At 38.2% G+C, this 19,046-nt stretch overlaps 1 protein-coding gene across 4 annotated transcripts in view; it reads right to left on the minus strand.

Moving 5' to 3' along the window:
- Positions 1 to 19,046, minus strand: part of LOC135323450 (protein Largen-like) — a 151,911-nt gene that overhangs the window by 8,484 nt on the left and 124,381 nt on the right. For 2 of the 4 annotated variants that reach the window (XM_064501521.1, XM_064501519.1), the window contains exon 3: positions 2,891 to 3,111. The exons of 1 other annotated variant lie outside the window; for it this stretch is intronic. The gene's annotated coding sequence lies outside the window, so the exon portion shown is untranslated. The remainder of the gene's footprint in view (positions 1 to 2,890; positions 3,112 to 19,046) is intronic. One more of the 4 variants, XM_064501520.1, reaches the window with a different exon arrangement.

Below are 19,046 nucleotides of genomic sequence, written 5' to 3' on the forward strand. Positions count from 1 at the left end.
AGTTCTTTTGGTTTAAAACTATGTATCTCTAATCATAAGAACTAGATAAAGTGTGATACTATTTTAATCTTTTTATCCTTGTTTTTTGCCCTCCTTTTCATGCTGAATCAAAATGAGTTTCATTAATTAGCATCTGTGTCAAATGGAGATAGAACAAAAATTAGGAAAAGAAAGAAATGCAGAAGACAGCTAAGAGCTTAACAGAAGTAATTTTCTGCTTCAAATGATTAGTGAAATGTTAGCTGGTAACATGCTTGGGTAACTGGCTAGAAAGTTTACCTATCTAGCTTAACACACATGAGGCCCATAGCAAGCAAATAATGAAACAAAGATATTAAGTGGCTTGGTATTTGTGATGAGATGCCAAAGAATTTCATGTCCAAAGTTTCCTACCAACCCTGTATCTGTTACTTAGGTTAAACTAAGGTCTTTGCTCTCATTGCCTTCCACTTACTAAAGGTGCCTTAGGTACATCCTAGTTACTTTCAAAAACCCAAGCAGAAGAGATGGAAAGACTGACAGGTTAGAAAGGAAAACCTCCTGTATGTGTCAATGTTTTGTTTATTCTGTAAACATTAAGGTTTCCAATGGTTTACTTTCCAATTCAATCAATTCCTGAAGCTGACTATGTAACAGAAAAAAAGATGGTCATACATATAACAAACCTCTATACTCAGTGAATACAGAATAATAAGATTAGTTTACTGATTCTTGATATTCAGTGTTCGGTGAGACCTGAATACCTTCAACATATATCTTTCTTTTCTTTGAATATATGGCATAATCTCCATGCCACTAGCAGAAACCTTTATCACTCAGTGAAATAGACATTCTTCTCAGGACAAGCAAAAATTTATATAGAATAATTAAATGTTTTAAAGGACTTGCATCTACTATTAATAGCTTTGTTTTTTTGTATTTTAATTTTCAGACCTTAGGGCTTTTTATATAATTACATGTCTTGAAGTGACATGTGAATGGTTTGAAAACCATTCTTCCTGGAATACATCTTCCAGTTGACAGGTGTAACCTTTTCATCTTCAGCCTGCAGCTAGGAAGGTTGGCTGATAACTGAACTGGCAGCCCTCCACTTGCTTATTTTTAAAAAATGTATACGGGTGAAAGGAGCCCTGTATAAGATAATGTAACTATCAACATTTCTGCTCTTTTTGACATTTAATGATCTTTCATCTATTTCTTATTACTTGAGCAAGCCAGTAGCCATGTAGGATTAGACTTTTCAAGCCAGAGAGACTTAAAAGACAACAGAAAATATCTGTAAATACTTTGGTTTAGCCGTCTCATAGGTTTGTCTGTTGATGGACGAAATAATTTATAATTCTAGCTGACACCTTTCTATTTGCTAACAAACAGTTTACAGGATTTACTTTTTCCTTTATCATCTGGTGTGAATATTTTACCCCAGAAGATTAAAAATGAATTTGACTGCCAGTAGAGATATGGAGATTACTGAAACTGCAGTATCCTGCTCTCCCAAAACACACCAGAGCAACTAGAAGATGACAACCATGTCATAGTGTACGGGTTATTCAATACCATATCCTTAAATTTGCATTTTTTCATCCAAAAAAGGCCAGGCAACAATGGGGTGGTGCCTACTGCAAGCCCCTGCACTCCAGCAGCCTCCTGGAAGGCTTCTTGACCACTGGCATGACATACTGGAAAACATACTGAAATTTCTGCACATGAATTTACCAAGACTAAACACGCTCCACTCTAGAGTTCCCAAGGAAAGCATCAGATCAAGAAGAAATTGAATAGAAAACAGGATGTTCTGGAAACATAACTGGATATATTCTTAGATTAGACAGTGAAAAAAAAAGCCAGGGCTGAACACCAGTAACTAGCGTCTTCATATAGTTTGTACTCTGAGCAACAATATGCATGCAAGAGAGAACCTAACACACCATTTACATTGAAGAACAAGGATTAAAGGATCTCCTTATGGCAAGTGCCATGTATTTTCTGGGAATGTACAAATGCAATTAATGTAAGCCTTGGTAAATAGGTCTGATTTGTTAAAAGTTACGTACTCTATTAGAATTTGCTGACTTCTCAGATTATAAAAATAGACATACAGAATACAGAAACCTAACAATTTAGCAAATGTCCTATGATTCAGTGTGAACTTTCATTTTGAGTGATGTCAAGTTTTGTTTCTACAGTTTTCTTCTGACAACTCTATATAAAACTAGCGATGCTATTGTGCATCCTCTTAAAACCTGCCTCTTTATTAGCTGTCTTGCTCCCACTTATCCATCACTCAGAATGTAACAAACCATATGTGACTGATGCTTAAAAGGCAGGTATCAGGGACAAGCAAAATTAATCTTTTTCTTAAGCAACCAAAATAAGGCTTTTCAATTTATTTTGAGTAATCCTAAAAATGAGCTTTCAGAATTTTGTTACCTTAGTATGACATACCATTACATCTGTAACAAAACACATCATTTTGGGGTACCTCTGGAAAAAGCAAAGAAAATTCAGGTCTAGGTTTGAATGCAGGCTTTCAACCTTCCACCTCTTCTCATTTTACAGATCTGCCATGGGTCAGTTTACTCTTACACTCCATTTTAGCCATTTAGCCAAAAAGTCTAGAGTTGAATGAAACAGTGCTGAACAAGTCAAAATTGTCAGAAGAAAGGACTTAATGTTCAGTATTTCTGCCCAGACCTTCAAATGTCTATGGTTACAGTTAAAGCCGTACGCTTGGGTTTATTGAATTTACCTGTCCTGTCTTACACACTGCTGTTCTTTAAATCCTATCCTTTAGTCTCTTAACTTTCAATTTTTGATTTTTGTTGTTCAAATCAAATAACTTCTCACAAAATCCCAAGGCCTAACACAGACCTAGGTTTGCTGCCATTACCTTGCATTAGAAGGTGACATCTTCTCTTAGAGTCATTGGAAATCGTTGTTTCGATGCTTCTGCAGATGCTCTGAGAGGTGTCAGCGTGTCCCCCGTGTCTTCCATGTCCCTCCTTCCTTTCCATAGAACGAACAGGGTAAGAGGAAGAAGCAATACAATAAATAAAACTGGAAAGACACGAGGAAACTCCTAGAAGTTGTGGCTGCCGTCTCTGTCAGAGCCTGGAAGACAGAGAGGAAGAGTTCGAGAAGGAGCACCAGGAGACTATAAACTGCCTTCTACATATATCAGAAAGGGGGAAAAAAAGGCCCTAAAAATAGATCGCCTTTGATTTCTCATAATCATAGCTTTTGCTGTGTTCCTTCTATCCTTTTAATACTAGAATTACAAAATAAACTCAAATATTAGTTTACACAGAACAATAATAGTAACCATTTAAGGCACTGACCACGCATCAGCAGTCCAACAGCCACACGTGCTTAAGGTGGGGCAGCTTTGGAAAAAAAAGAGAATTGCCCCAGAGATATGACACTGTTGTATGAAAGAGAAACATGAGAATGGGCAAATTAAATATATTTTGTGAAAAGCAGTAATTTGGTCACTACACTGAAATCAGTTTAAGGAATTTACACAGTAGGTTCTCAGTTGCCCTGATGGTGCAGTAAAGCAGATGTTAAGAAAACAAAAAATGAAATATAAAAATCTATGTAAACTGGGTCATCAGAACACAAATTCATTTTTTGATAAACCTTCTGGAGCCTTCTGTAGAAAACAGATACAATTTTAGACATCAATGAACAAAGCAGAGCCTGGCGAAGACAGCATGGACCTTGCATTAAGCACTGTGTGACACAGCGAAGCAACCAGGAGTGAAAGAGGAAGACAAGCCTGCTTAACCTGTAATTCAGATAATCCCCTTGTAAATATTTGAAAATCAACTCTGCTATAGCCACAATGCATTCTGTTAATTTTTTAGAGCAGAGAATTGCACGTTGGGCTGATGGAGGGGCTGAGTATTCGTTTGGGATTCTTAGCTGATGACAGTGGCAATGAAAAATAAAATGGCTTAATATTTCCTTTGTAAACCAAACAAGTGATGCCAAACTTTGGTCAGATGAAACTTTCCTTTAAAGTTAATATTGAAAAATGTATTCATCCTTTGTACCACATCTCTTAAAAATATTTAAGAGCATTTTAACTCTGAATGCCTAAAAGAGTAGATGTCCCTAGTCAAAAGCAGTCTGAAAACTTCCAAGTGAAGGAAATTGGAACAGCTTGCTTTTCCTATTTCTAACTCTACTATTTAATTATTTCTAACATTTATCATGTTTCCTAGCCACAAACACACCTTGGGACAATACACTGCGGTAACAAACAATCATATTTATCAATAATTAGGAGTACATGCTTACTGTTTACAAAGAAATACTTAATTTACGAAACATGCTCCCTAAAGGAAAAACAAGACATCAATGAGTATGCATCAGAAAAAGCAATGATTTAAAATTTACCTTTGTAAACTGTTCTACCTATGCTGTAATGATTCTTTAATAAGGAAATGAGTAAACCAAAAAGCAGGAAGAAAAATAAAAAGGTGCTGGCACTGTAGGGAGATGAACCACTGCACTTATTGCAACTGTAAATCAGGCAGCTGAAAGCTCATGGCCATGTAACATCATCTTCACGCACCATGTCCAACTTGCGAAGTACGCAACGGCCAAACGACGAGGTGAGAGCTGGCGGCCGCGCGGCCTTCCTCCCCGTCTTCGGCGAGGCCAGCTCCCGTGTCGAGTGGCGCGTTACCACTCCTCCCACCAACGCAGAGCAGGTGCTGAGGGGCAAACTGCTGGCGGCATCCTCCCGCAACCTTCTATTAAAAGTCTTAACATAATTGCAAACTTATTTTTCTCCGAGAACCGAATTCTAGACTATTTTTGGGAATGTCTAAACACACGCCAGCGGAGAGCAGATGAACCGAGACTCAGCCGGCCTTCGCTGCTGCCACGAGCGGCAACTCCCTGAGTCCCCAAGCACGTGCAGCGGGCACGGAGCTCGCCGCTCACGGCGGGGAGAGCGGCAAGGAGGGGAGGGCAAAGAGAGCGGGAAAACTTGGTCCCGCTCTGTGGCTTGGGCAAAGCCAGCTTCTGGGGAGGGACCTGAGCAAGAGGGACAGGCAGGACAGGACTGGCTGAGGCTGAGAGATGAGTCCACCCCTTAAGGCATAGGTAAAGTAGAGGAGAAAGGAATGGGCTCTGTGCCGCTCGGTGTGGTACGTACAGCTCTCCCAAATCACAAACACCACTGCAGCACCCCCCCCCACTGCAAAGCATCAGGGAAGCCAGAGGCGCAGCCGTAAGCAGGCTGCAGCCACACCGCTCGGCATGGAAACGCGTCTACGCTTAGGACATCAGGGAGGTTGTAAGTTCAAAACGCCTCAGGCAGAGGAAGCAACTCAGTTTGGGCTTCTCTTATCTCCAGCAACGGGGGGCACGCGAAGAACAGTCTCTGAGCACCAGCTCCTTCCCCAGCAAGCTGCGAGTCTAGCACATCTGCCCCATGCTTTATTTATGAGCGGATGAAATAAAACAATTGGATTGGTGTCAGCTGGACTATCTAAGCGCTGAACACGACGACAGTTTTCAGTTTTCACTTTGGCCATACAAATACACAATGCACAGTTTACTTAACGTTGGAGTCAAAGCACGCTGGCTTTCCTGCCGGAGTTAAAATTGAAGAGGACGGTCACAGGCAGCCGCGCTGGGCCCTGCCGGCTGGCGCCGCTTAGACTAGCGCAGCCTAGTCGCCACCTCAGAGGCTGAGGCCAGTGAAAACGTGAAACTGCCGCCTTCCCTTTTCTTTCTGGTGCCTTGGACCGTGACTCTATGATCAGCGCTGTGTTGGCTATATTTGTCATGTTTCTAATTTTAATGGAAACATAGCAGTAGAGCTAAAGATGGCAACCAAAAAAGAAAACTTGCTCTCTTGCCTGTGGGCTGAAGTCAAACTATGTACTTGTTAATAAAGGGAATTATCTTGTACGCAAGGATTTTCTACAATAGAGATCAGAGATGCATAATTCTTTCTACGTATCATCCTCCCTTCTTTACCCCATGAATAGCTCCATAAATAGGAAGGATCAAAAAGGGCAAACTGATTAAGAGTTAGCAGAAGGCTCTAGTAACTGATAAGAATGCATCAGCAGTAGCCAAAACGTGGCTTCTGCTTTAGAGGTTTTAATCGAAATACAAGCCTTCTGCTGCTTGGATAGCAACTCCTTAACAAATCTATGTGTAGAAGCAATGAAGAGTAAGATTTCTTTTTCTTTTTTTTATTGCAGCTGTCAAATATCAATAGTAAAAAAACTAAGTGAGATAATGGTAAGTTTCAGATCATTTTTTTCTTTAAAAAACAGGCAATCAGAAATGTAATATGAAAACTTCTGGGGAAGGATCAATACACTCTTGATCAAGATGACACCACCAAGTTTTCCCCAGAAAGTCTTTGCTTAATAGGATTTTGAAATAATGGCCTGTTGCCTGAGATGGAATTAGAAGGAAAATCCATGGAAGTTACTTTTATATATTAACTAAAATGGAATTCCTAACAATGGATCCTATAATAAATAGTCAATGCACTAATCATTATTAATAATATTTTAACTTGCTGTTTAATTCTCAAGAAGTCAGAAAGCTATTTTAAAAGCCCCCTAAGATGACAAAGTGTCACTAAATAGAAAATCTAACATATTCGGAAATCATCTGTATTCATATAAATATCGTCTACCTTTAGATGTGTACAAAAATATCTGGATACTCATTAAAAAAAACATTTCAAAGCAAAAATCAGTTCAAATAATCACCATATGATTTATCCGCTCTTACAGTGGTTTGGCAGCAATCCTCCTGCCCCACTACGGAGCGGATCCCACCTGCCCAGCGAGCCCTTTTTACTGTGAGGGACAGGAGATTCGCAGCCGGGCTGGGCTTCAGCTCCTGAAAACAGCAGGGCTGCTGAGCCCCAGTGTCACCTATGGGGACCGTGCTGCCCCACGGTGCCCAGGCGTCCCCGGCTCCTCACTCGACAACCTGGGTCTGGTGGGGACGTCAGGTTGAAGTCGCCGTTGCTGGAGATGGCCGGCACAGTCAGGAATCGGCTGCCCCTTCGGTGTGCAATCTGCAGGTTTGTGCCCCTGGAAGTCGGCCACGGCCTGAACTAGAGCGTTGTAATCACAGTACACACTTTCACTGGGGAAAATTATCCTCCGAATGTAACAAAGAGTGGCCATTTGTCATTTTATTTCTTCTGTTTTTTGCTGAAATACTTCCAACAAGGCGTTGTTTAATAAAGATGAAATGTAGTGTTGATGCTTCCTATTCTGCTATGTGAAAAATGGCAATTTTCTTGCCATACAAATGTACAGCATTACTCATAAAACAGCCCTGCCAACCAGCTGATCTTTTTTGCCACTGTTCCATGACTATTTAGTGTGACCGGAAGGAACTCAAATATTTCTAAATGCTTTTTTCTAAAGAAAGAGTGATTCAGACACTTAAAAAAATATATTCGTGTATGGATGGGCCTATAAGATTTCTCCATCTCTATTGTTTTCATCTCTCTGGATTTTACTAATTACACAGGCATTTATAATCCTAACATTAGAATGAATTACTATAAAGCTAGGTCTTACGTTTTTATTGACATATAATATATATGAACTCGTAATCACTCTGCACATTAGGCAGGTGATAACCTGAGGGTATTCCAGTTACGCAAACTGTAAATTTAGGTAATACCACAACTATATTACATTTCTTTCAATGAATGGAAGTTTTCCATTCTCTCTGCTTGTTATTTCAGTTAGCATCCATAATAAAGTCATTGAATTGCTACCTCTTCAGTTTCTTTATCTTATTGTGTTTCTACACGCCTTCTTAGTCCTCTGCTCCTGCATTGCTTAAAGCCCTTTCGGCTGTTCCAGCCAAACTTCAGACAGAAGAGTACGCTTGCTATCTGCTACACCAGGTATCCTCTTCCTACACTTCTCTTCCAGGGATCCCACTAGTGGATCATGTACAAAAGGGAAATATTCACCAGTTACACAGCCAGTAATTCACTTTCTGTACTTTCTGCCTCACCCTTCCTCTTACTGATGGACTCTCAGGGATCTCTGAAAACACCATTTAGACTCTCCTCTAGCTTTCTTCTGCAGTCCCTGAAGCATCAATAATCAATATAATCATTACTGACTCTCTGTGGGATCTGCAGTTTGCTTACACTCAGAAACTTTGTATTACTCTCTTTTACAGTTGCTGAAAACATTACATTTTTCTACTGCACGATCATTACAATCTAATGCTCTTACAGTGTTTCTCATGGCTCAGTTCTGGCTCAAAGTCAGGACAGATTTATGGAAGATCACAATAAAATTAGCAGAGTATTTTGTTTTCTTTTTTAATAAGATACTTGCTCTGCGGCAGTTTAAGTAATGAAAAGAGCTGTTGCTTTGTATATGCAATGTCCCTGCAGGTTATGGATTCAAATATATTTCACACTTCTAATAACATTTGAAAAATATTATTTCTGTTTTTTTTGTTTTTGTTTTTAATTCTGAGACATGTAGAGAAATTGGTTTCTCGTGTAAAGTGCAAAGTTCATTAGCTGTAACACATTCTTCCTTGGTGTCAGATGACACAGCATTAATTTTCACAGAAAATATACAAAACAGTGATATTCAAATCATATCAACGATTTCAAATAATGCACAGGAGACTTATCCATTAATTTTATGAAGGTTACAGAAAGGAATCCTAGATTGAGCATAAAAAGTAAGAAGACATTTTATTGACTATACATCATAATCCCTGTTTTGGTTATAAACCCATAAACTCATTAAATTTTGTACCCACTCCACAAATCAGAGAGAGGGCCAGAAAGTGCTAAATAATACATTCACTTATTTATTTATAGAATATCTAAATGCGAGTAGCTGCAAAGGAGCCAAATTCGTCCTCAGATATTTAATCCAGGGTTTAGCTAAAAAATGCTTAGCTTATTTAAATTTTCAATGTTTAAACCTACTTTTTTTATAACATTAATTATAGCAAGTCTCAGTGTAGTTTCCAGAGGTATCTTTTATTTGTCCACTATTTCACTGTGATAAACCCTGTTGACTATGGAACTTACAATGGCACTGATGCATTTTGAAGATAAGGTGCAGAACATGTAATTGCCTTTTTTAATCAAACAGTAAACAGAATCCATTTGCTTATGCCCTCCTCCTGGATTGAATAACAAAAGGTCTAGTAGTCACCTTGAAACTTTCTATTAACAGTGTTTCTATTCAGACATTATGCTTTTATTTTAACTGCCTAGATTTCTGTAAAAGGTAAATTTCAACCAGTCAAAGTGCCAATAACATGTCTGAAGATATGAATTTGCGTATCATACAAGATTTGTAATATCAGAAGGAATGCATGAACACATCGACGTGCCTGTAGTTAATTATTTACACTTTGATAGTATTTTCTTACCAGTTTTTTTGTTTGTTTGTTTGTTTTGTTTTAGAATTATACAATTCTGACTTTGCCTAAAGGACTGAAATTGGCTTGTACTTGCCCAGAACGCTGGTGTCTTTACGCTTTACGCCATGCCTCTGCTTTAAAGACGTTCTGGGGTACGAATCACAAGTTTCTCTGTCTGCAGTAGGCACACGTGCAGGACAGGTAACGTGTCAAATGCAACTAGTTCTCTGCTGAAAGGAAATATTTTATTTTCAGCTATTTTCTCAGCAATTAAAATTCTGGGAGTTTTTTCTTTCTCAGCCTTATCCATATAAACTTAGAAATGTGGATTGAAAAGCTCACCTCAGACTATCTTGAAGTTCATCTTTGCTATAGAATTAATTTAGCTGTATAATCAGCTAAACTTTGCCCTTAAATCGATGCTCATTCACACCCCAACCCACTGCTTATGCTGTTTTCTACCTGACCTGGCTGGTTCCCCTGCAAGCGAAGGCCATTCCCACCCTTCCTGCTGATCCTACTATGAGAGCACCACTAAATCACTGAAAGGCTCAAAATTCAAATTTAAATCATTTAAATTTAAGTTGTCCACTGTTTTTCCACAATTGCCCTGCAATTCCAGAATGACAAAAAAGTCCCCCCATACCTTATTCTGAAAGAAGTGGCAGGAACTGCTTCCTGTTAAGAATCGGACAGTATGATAACTGTGAGTATGACCACAGTACAACCACATTTATCCCATCTGCCTTGCGGTGGTGCCACATAACCAGCGTTGGGCAGACACGGTCACCTGAGGACTTGTAAGCAGCATGATGCCATCAGCCAGCTGAAGAGCTCAGTTGTCACCTAAGCGCTGTCATTCCCAGAACTTCACCTTTGGTTCAAGACTCACTAATATAAGCATAGTAAAGTTATGCAATGAGATGGCTGAATATAGCTATTATTATGAAAGGAACCATGCAATATCAAAATTGTACATAATTATACTAGCAAAGTATAAAAAATGAAGCTGTCCCCAGCAAAGTTAATAAAATGCACATTCAAAAGGATGTAGAAAAACTGGGGTAGACTGAGGAGGGGAAATTTGTAATTGTGGGGAAAACAAATTATATCAGAAGATAGAAGGAAAAAATCCTTGTATGGGCCAAATTGTGTTTTCATTCGCATCATAACCCCTTAGGACAGAATCTATATGTATCACAGGTATCAAAGTAAAGGTTTAAGTTGATCAAAACAATTGTCAGGAAATCTAAAGTTGGTATCCAGAACAAGAATTCTCATTTCCAAATATTTTTTAAAGTAAGCAAATTTTTTACACATTCTCAACTTAAATTCCCAAGATGCAAAATACTATACAAAAATAAAATGTTGTATTAGGGCCTCAATGTCTTTATCATAGGCAGGGATTCCAGAGGATCAGTTAGCAAAACAAGATATCAGCCATCTGATAGCATAATTTCTATAAAGTATGCTCCATAAAGATCCATTTCAAAGACCTTGCCAAATAAGCGACAAAAAAATCAACTATTTCAGAGAAAAGTGAGCAGCAAAGAACGCTGCTCTGTCAAGGTGAAGAACGGCAAGATGAAAAAAGGAAACATTTAATTTTGCTTTTCTTCCTAGACAAAACTTCCTTCCCAAGTTTATTAAGATTTCAGGTAGGGACGCAGTATAAAATCATTCGCGTAGGTCGGAAGGGACCTTCGAAGGTCATCTGGTCTTATCTAACCCACCACAAGTTAAATCCAATGGCACAGATGCCCAAAAGACAATGCAGGTACTAAATCAAAATTACCACCTTGAAAGCCCCCGTGTTAATGACTACTGCATCCCGAAGATGCTTCAACTTAGTAAAAGCTACAGCTTCGTCCTTTCAGATTTCGTTTTTTGTACGTACGCAGAAGGACTTTGCAGGGCTGAGCCACTTGGCTGAGCTCCCATTAATGGCTGACTGGGCTCCAGCAAAAAGCACGCTTTCGCCCAGGTTCCCCACAAATACACATTCTCCTGTAAAAGCCGACCGGATCAGCTCCACTCAAAATGAAGTGATTGCTGCCATTTCCTTTTGAAATGCATCCAGAGGGGAAGGCTGGCAAGGGAGAGAGAGAAGGAAGAGAATGGAGAAGGGGAGAGGTGAAAATAGGATTTAAATGTTAAAATATTTGTCTAGGAGCAAAAAAGACCACCAGGATCTGTAATTACAGATTACTCTGAGTGTGGGATTTTCCCCATTCCTTCTGCTGAAACTATGCAATTTTGCAGAAAACAACGCATGAGTCACTGAGCAAGAGGGAGTAGGGCTGCAGTTAATGACTCACTGCAGGTGATGGAAGGATTCTGATGAAAGAGGATTATAAACAGAGAAACACATTTTGTGCTAAAAACGCACTTGATCCCTCCTTGTTTCTATCCTAATACTCTGCTACCCAAATTTTCACAGCTACCCTCGGGCACTAAGCAGAGAAATTATAAGCAAAGATGCTCTCTCAGGACCTGAAATGGGATAAAATTTTCAGGTGGATCTGCCTGCATCTTTCTTAAACTGAGTACACTTCAAATACCAAAAGGACTTGCAGTCTCTAAAGTTAGGTTTCATTAAGGCCCAACTGGAACAAGGTAACATTTGGAAAAAGGCAATTTGGATCTTTTATGCAGGACTGAATCAAAATGAAACGGACTATGAACAAACCTTCCCAGCGGCCAGTATGCCCTCCAGGCTTGCTCTACATTCAGCATCTTTTTTTGGTGGCTTACTAGACTTCCTAAAGACAAACTTTAAAAAGTCTTTTTTTTTTTTGTCCCTATAAGTGCTTTTTCCCCAGCGGCTGCCAACAGCATAGTGCTAGATGCTCTCTACCCACTTCAAAGTCCTCATCCCCCAAGCCAGAACATCTCCCTCTCCAGCACCTTTTGCTCTTCTCCCAGAAGGTGCAATCTCCCCTTTTTCCTTACTCTACCTGCACCCACAGAGTACCCAAAAGTAAAAAAAATCCCCCCCACAACAGCTATACTATCTGTCAGACAGACAAATGTAATGTCCTGCCTCGGTCACTGCAGTTTACTCTGCGCAACTAAAACAGACAACTCCGCAGTCTCATTGCAGAGTTAAACCCAAACCATTCCTATTACAGCCTCCTCATTTTATATTCTTCTTGATTAATTTGACTGGTTATTTCTTCAGGATTAGGACTGGGCCGACACAGGGAAGATTATCTGTTCTTGAAAATGCCTGACTTTTAGGAACATAGCAATGTAATACAGCAAGCAACATTTCACCATTGGATGCTTTTTCTGGATCTACTGAACCACTAATAAATAAATAAAAACAAGAAACATATTCCCATAGACAGAAAATACCAGATGATCATCTTAGAGATATGCTTCTGTAAAGTTTTCCAGGTAACCGAATCTTTGCAAAGAGTTCGTAACTTAAGGAAGCAGGCAGAAACTGATTTCATGTCAATCAAGTCACTGCAATAAGAGACTCGGGAAGCCATCGGCTACTGAGATTTCACATAATTTCCAGTTATTTGCGTTCATCAGTACGTGTAAAAAGCCTGAGCTGCTCTCTATAGTCATTTAATCACTGAAATTCACAACCTTTCATCTAGCCTGAGCATTTTCTGAGCTGGCTTCGGGATTATCTTATACACTTGTGCTTTTCACTCTCTGCAAGGCAAATGAGAGTGCAAAGTAAATGAATACTTTCATGAAAAATTATCCTACAAGATCTGCTGTTACTTTGGAAATGAAATTACAACAATTTCCATTTGTAAAAAGAATACATTGCATCTCCTGGTAGCTTTTCCACTTCTGATTTCAAGACAGTGATGTGTGCTAGTGCTGCTGGAATGCAGTGGTAATATTTGCAAATCTATTCCAAGTGTCAGACATTTTTGACAAATGCTGGAATTGCAATTGAAACACATGGGCCCAGAAGTGACCAGCTGAAATGTAACTTTGCATGTTCCACGAGCTTCCAACATAGGCAGATGCACACAGGTGCCTTTTTTCTTTTTTTAAGGGAGAGGTGATATTTTGCTCAAACCTTATATGCTGGTATGACAAAAATATATTCTATGCTAGTTTTATTAGTAAACTCAATAAGGAAAAGATAAATTTCTTACAGTCAAAAAACAACCCAGAAAAACGTCTTTTTTGACCAAATACTTCCTGTGTAATAGTAATAATTTGTCTCTCAAAAAAACCAAATCCTATCACTAACTCAATACACTACTAATGTTATGAATTCAATGAGCCAGAGCATCTACAGCCAGTACACTGAGACAATATCTATCAATGCTAGAGTGATGAAACACTCATTCTTACGTTTGTATTAAGTTATGGAAAAAAAGCCATAATTATGTTCAAAGATATTACTATGTAATAACTCAAGGAAGCAAGTGAGCATTAAATTATAATACTACTGATAGTCTCATTAACTAAAACTAATGAAAATTCCGATAGTTATACTTTCTGCTGCAGCTATCAATAATAGTGACATATGGCACAAATGATACAGCAACACACAGTGCAACACAGTGTTTTCATTTCGGTTCATGAAAAACAAAATGAAGAACGTATGCTGTGACGGGAAGACTGAATCAACTGTGGAAAGCATTCAGTGAACAGCCGTAAGGGACAGACTCGTGTACTTACAGCAGATCATCCTTAGAGCAGGAAAAAGAACAGTGCTTAACACGGCTTCAGACAACACTCAATGCTAACACAGAAAGACTGAAACACAGCCTGCACATTTATGAAGCAAACTCAGACACAGAAACACACACTTCATCTTCTTGCCACTTTTCAACTAATTCAGAAATTAAGACCAAACCATGCAGAACCACTGCATCCATGAGAGAATTCTAATGTAAGTTTCTCCAGAACACTAAATCTGAAATAGTGCATGGCATATGCATGCATCAATACCTACCTTTCACAGTACATTAATCTCTGAGCAAAACCAGGCTTAACACACGGTTTAGAAAATATACATTAACCTCAACCCTTAAATCTTCTGTAGAGACTTTCAGGTTTAAACTAGATATTATTACTGCTCTCTATCCATTAACAAAACTCCCTTGGTTGATGGATGCTGGACAGGCAGCAACTTTCTAAGCCAGATTCTTCCAGATGATCATTTTAGTTACTTCCAATCAGCTCTTGGGGGCAGACACAATCGGAGCTGGAAGGAACACATGGAAGTCATTCAGTCCAGCTCCATGCTCAAACTTTAAAGTTAGACCAGGTTGCTCAGGGACTCATCCAAAGACGTCCAAATGTCTCCAGAGATGGATATCACAGAGCCGCTCCAAGAAACAGGCTCCAGTGCTTACCTGCTCTCTGCGTAAGAAACATCCGCAAGTAGCTGCATTTTTATAATTTGCAGATATGGGGATATCATTAACCCAGTTGCTGTAAAATAAAAGCATAAATCTATAAAGGAATCTGCAATTAAGGCTCTGTACATATCCTGTACTCTTAAAAAGGATTTTTCAACACAGCATGATGGGGATTCCATATTAACTGATTCTTTGAAGGTCTCCACAGTACCTAGGCCTACATTTAACTGACAGGTCAAGGCTTTCTCCACACCTCAAACATCTGCTATCTTGTAAAAAAACACTTTTCTAGAGTAATATGATTTCAGAGTTATTTGCTCTTGAGGAAGCCGCAATCAAAGGAAGCCTCTTCAAGAGTGGACATTATTATTTGCATCAGAATTCTTGTTTAGTTGCTATGAGAAAAATGCTAAAGAATGTTACGGCATGCTCATTTTCTTCTACTCTATAAAAAATCAAGTAAAAGAGCCTAAGAATTTCAGCTGTTATTTAAAACTATGAATCTAAGTCATCTTAAGGGTTTAGCACAATCCTCTTTCATATAGCAGTAGAAGAACGACTGTTGAAATTTGGCTAATGAGAACATCAAGGGTCAACGGACATATTCAGCTCCTCTCTCCTATTTTAAAAGATACATGAGGACAGAAAGTACAGTACAAAGTTGTCTGTTGGGGAATTACAGTCATGGTCATCTTTGGATATGTTACCTAATCGCAGTCTGTCACTTTTTAAAATATAGTGTCTTTTGCCAAATGTTTTTATGAACACAAACCACGTTAGATCCGTTAAGTCTGTATGGAAAACTGATTTGTGCAATAACCACTGGGAAACAAACAAGCCAATTTTCTTTTGCTTTCCACAGATTTCAGCAGTTGGCCTGTTCTGCTTTAGATCTCTGGGGAAATGTTTCTTTTGATACAGAAATTCACTGCCAAGATTGCTTTTCAGTTTGCCCATGATAGGAAGTAGCCTGCCTACTTGTTGCCTTTGCTGTCTATGCCAAAACGCTTGTGTGACTCATGACTGAACTTATCCTGTACCCACCAGTACACAGAGCAGAAAGAGACATAATTTTAGCCTTTCCTTTTAATCATGCCTGTTTTCTGTCCGCCCTCCAAGGTCTGTCTAGCTGCAGATCACTATACTAATTTGCTGTTCCTTTCCCTTTATTTAAATCCTTCTTAAATCTCCTTCCTCAGATTATAAATTTAAACCATACTTTGGACTAACAAAAAAAAAAAAAAAAAAAAAAAAAAAAAGCATAAGCAATTTTGGTAAGCTTAAACATCTAACATGATACAAGCACACTTCAGCTTTACATTATTTCCTACCAATTTAGAAATAACTTTTAGTAGAACATTCAATCTCTGCATAATTCACAGGCAAATACAAGAAAAACAACATTTTTTTAGAGCAAGGTTCATTTGAAAAATATCTGTACAGCATTAAAACAAAAAACAAAAAAAAAAAAACAAAACCCTCTGTGAAATGCAGAATTACTCCTGTCTTTTAAAAACAGGTATTTAGCACAGAAGATATTCTAGATACTGTAACAAGTCCAACTTTAGAGTCTTTCCAAAATAGAGTAGAGTTAACATTCCCAAAGTGTACAGTTTTGTAATTCATATTTCACATTTCATTTTTGATATGTGCATGTGTAAACAGATCAGTGTTCTCAGAACAAACACTTTAATTTTTTTTTTAAAATGTCTGTATCCCCTAGATTTTTCAGAGGATAAATGAATTTCATCTATAAAATGAAAATAGCTAAGGAATATCTAGTAGTCTGCATTACAGAGTACTACCAGCTATGTAGTATCTCCTTTACTGTTTCTTTTTATATGGTAGATAAATATGAAAAAACAATAAAATACACAAAGAAACTGTGAAGATGAAGAATAAATCCCACTGACATACGAATTGTTTCTGTGCAGAATAGTACAAGCCCTGGTAATTTACAAGTTTATGTGGGGTTTAGATCAGCAGCACGCTGACAACTCTGGAGAATTATATATACAACAAAAAATCAGTATGGACCAGAATAGCATATGTGAATCACTGGAAGTGATTCTTTCACTGGGAAAATACATATTTTGGTAAAGTAGCATAATAAAGTTTGTGAATATACCTAAAATTTATGAATTTGGGGGGGGGGGGGGACAGAATTTATATTACGTTTTGTTAATGTATTCTTCGGATCATTCTTGGAAATCCTTTTGGCATAGGTCTATCCACTCTCTCACCACAAATCCGCGCGTACGTCCACCTGAAAAGCACGGTTTCATCCTGGAGGAGAACCTCTTACAGACTTGCCAGAACACATTTGGCAGCAAAGAGCAGGAGGGCCCCATACACCACTGCAGTCGGAGGAGCTCACCTTCACTTCCCAGCGACTTTCCTGAGAAACACAGATGTGCATCACCTTACAGTGATGCCACGAGGTCCTTGCAAACTTCCTTGTTTCAAATTTAGGAACCGTGCTACAGACTGGAACTGTTTTCTTTACACAGGAAAAGATGATTTACTTTGAAAACTCCGCTTAAGCATGCTTTTTGTTAAGCAAGCAATGTAATTGAAACTTTCATTTATTAAATGGATTTCAAACGTGTTCATTGTCTCAAATATTTTAGGACAGAGGGCATGCTTTGAAATCTGTATTATTTGAATGTAGCTGGCTTCAATAAATATTTAATTCATTACTTAAAATACTTATAACCTTATCTCCCCATTCCTCACCTGCACAATATCCACCCCTTTTTCTTAATTATTACATTACAAATTAACCTTTTTAAAATTAAAAAAAAATCAGAAAATCCATTTCCTTAAAGAATTCAATTTTTTAATTCTTATGAGCATATATCTAACTGGTGCCATTCATCTTTACTGTAACTCAATAACTGTGCAATTTTGCAACGTTTTGCCCTAGTGAATCTACAAATTTTTCCTAACAGCAGCATTTTGAATAGGACTCATCATACTTCCTAAAACTGGCAGAGGAAACATTTATGTTAAGCCCTTAAAATGTCAGAAACAGCAGGCATAAAAAATTTATTTAAAAGCAATGTCCTTTTAACCAGTTTAGGCGAATGATTGGTAGGATGTACCTGAACTTCTGAAAAATTGCAGTAATTTATCTTTGAGAGCTCATAGAGGCTTTTCAGTTGTATAATAACAGAGCTGAAGAGCACCTAATTTGTGGGAAAGCTGATTATAGGTCTCATGGCTTTAATGGGCCAAACCCACTTTTTGTATAAAAGATTATGCTGACTCTAGTGAAATCTGCCTGCTTATGCCAGGGCTGAATTTGGCCACAGGATTAAAACAGAGCAGGTTGCTCTTAACTACAGCCCTGAAGCATGTCACCTCCTGAAGGCAACAGGTTGAGACTACAGCCTCTGCAGTGGAAAGGGTCTCCGTGATGAAAGAGAGTCATTAACCTCTCTGTTAGAAGTGCAGGGTGCAGTTAAAAACACCAGGGCATGGTTATTGGCGGCTTTAAACTTTGGGCAACATTTACGGCAAGGCAGAGTGAATGCAAAATATTATTCTGGCACACAGACTCCATGTGGATTTGAAGTTGCAATCATTACAAAATTAAATTATATTTTTAGTATGATTCATGGTGGGTCAACTGCAATCCTGTTATTGCTGTGCATTTAACTGAAGCGTGCATTAGATTTTCGAAAATAACATGAAATTATCAAATCATTTATCAGCTTCCAGCCTGGCCCACAGCTTTTACCCGTTGCTACATAACAACTTCCAGCAAAAAAAATCCAAAACAAAGCAAGGCCTCCTTCAATCAATTAAAAAGGAAATACTAATGCTGTTTTTGTAATATTTTTATCTGATTTATTGAATATCAGGTTTCATTTAGCATTAAAATATAGAATCTGTCACTCCTGAGTATTACACTTCTCAAGCATAAATGCAAAGTACTAAAGGAAATATTAACATTTTTTATATTCCTTTCTCAATATGTATTTGGGGAGAACTAGCAAAGCAGTCAATAGTACCCCAAGGATAAACTTACAAAATAGAAGTTTCTCTTTCTGGGACACCAGACTGATAGTTTTATTATCTTACACCCAAGCAACAGTAACGAGAGGCAGCTATTCTGGACAAAATTTGATATATCCAGTCAAAAATAAATTATGAAGAATTTAATATAAGAAATGCTCTTAATCTCTAAAGTCCTGATGTAAAAGATAAAATAAATGGATATAAAATTTTGAACAATTAAACTATGAAGGCATGGAATAGCAGCTGAAAAAGAACTATGAAAATTTT

Source organism: Dromaius novaehollandiae, chromosome Z (genome assembly GCF_036370855.1).
Source record: "Dromaius novaehollandiae isolate bDroNov1 chromosome Z, bDroNov1.hap1, whole genome shotgun sequence".
In the NCBI taxonomy this organism is placed as follows: domain Eukaryota; kingdom Metazoa; phylum Chordata; class Aves; order Casuariiformes; family Dromaiidae; genus Dromaius; species Dromaius novaehollandiae.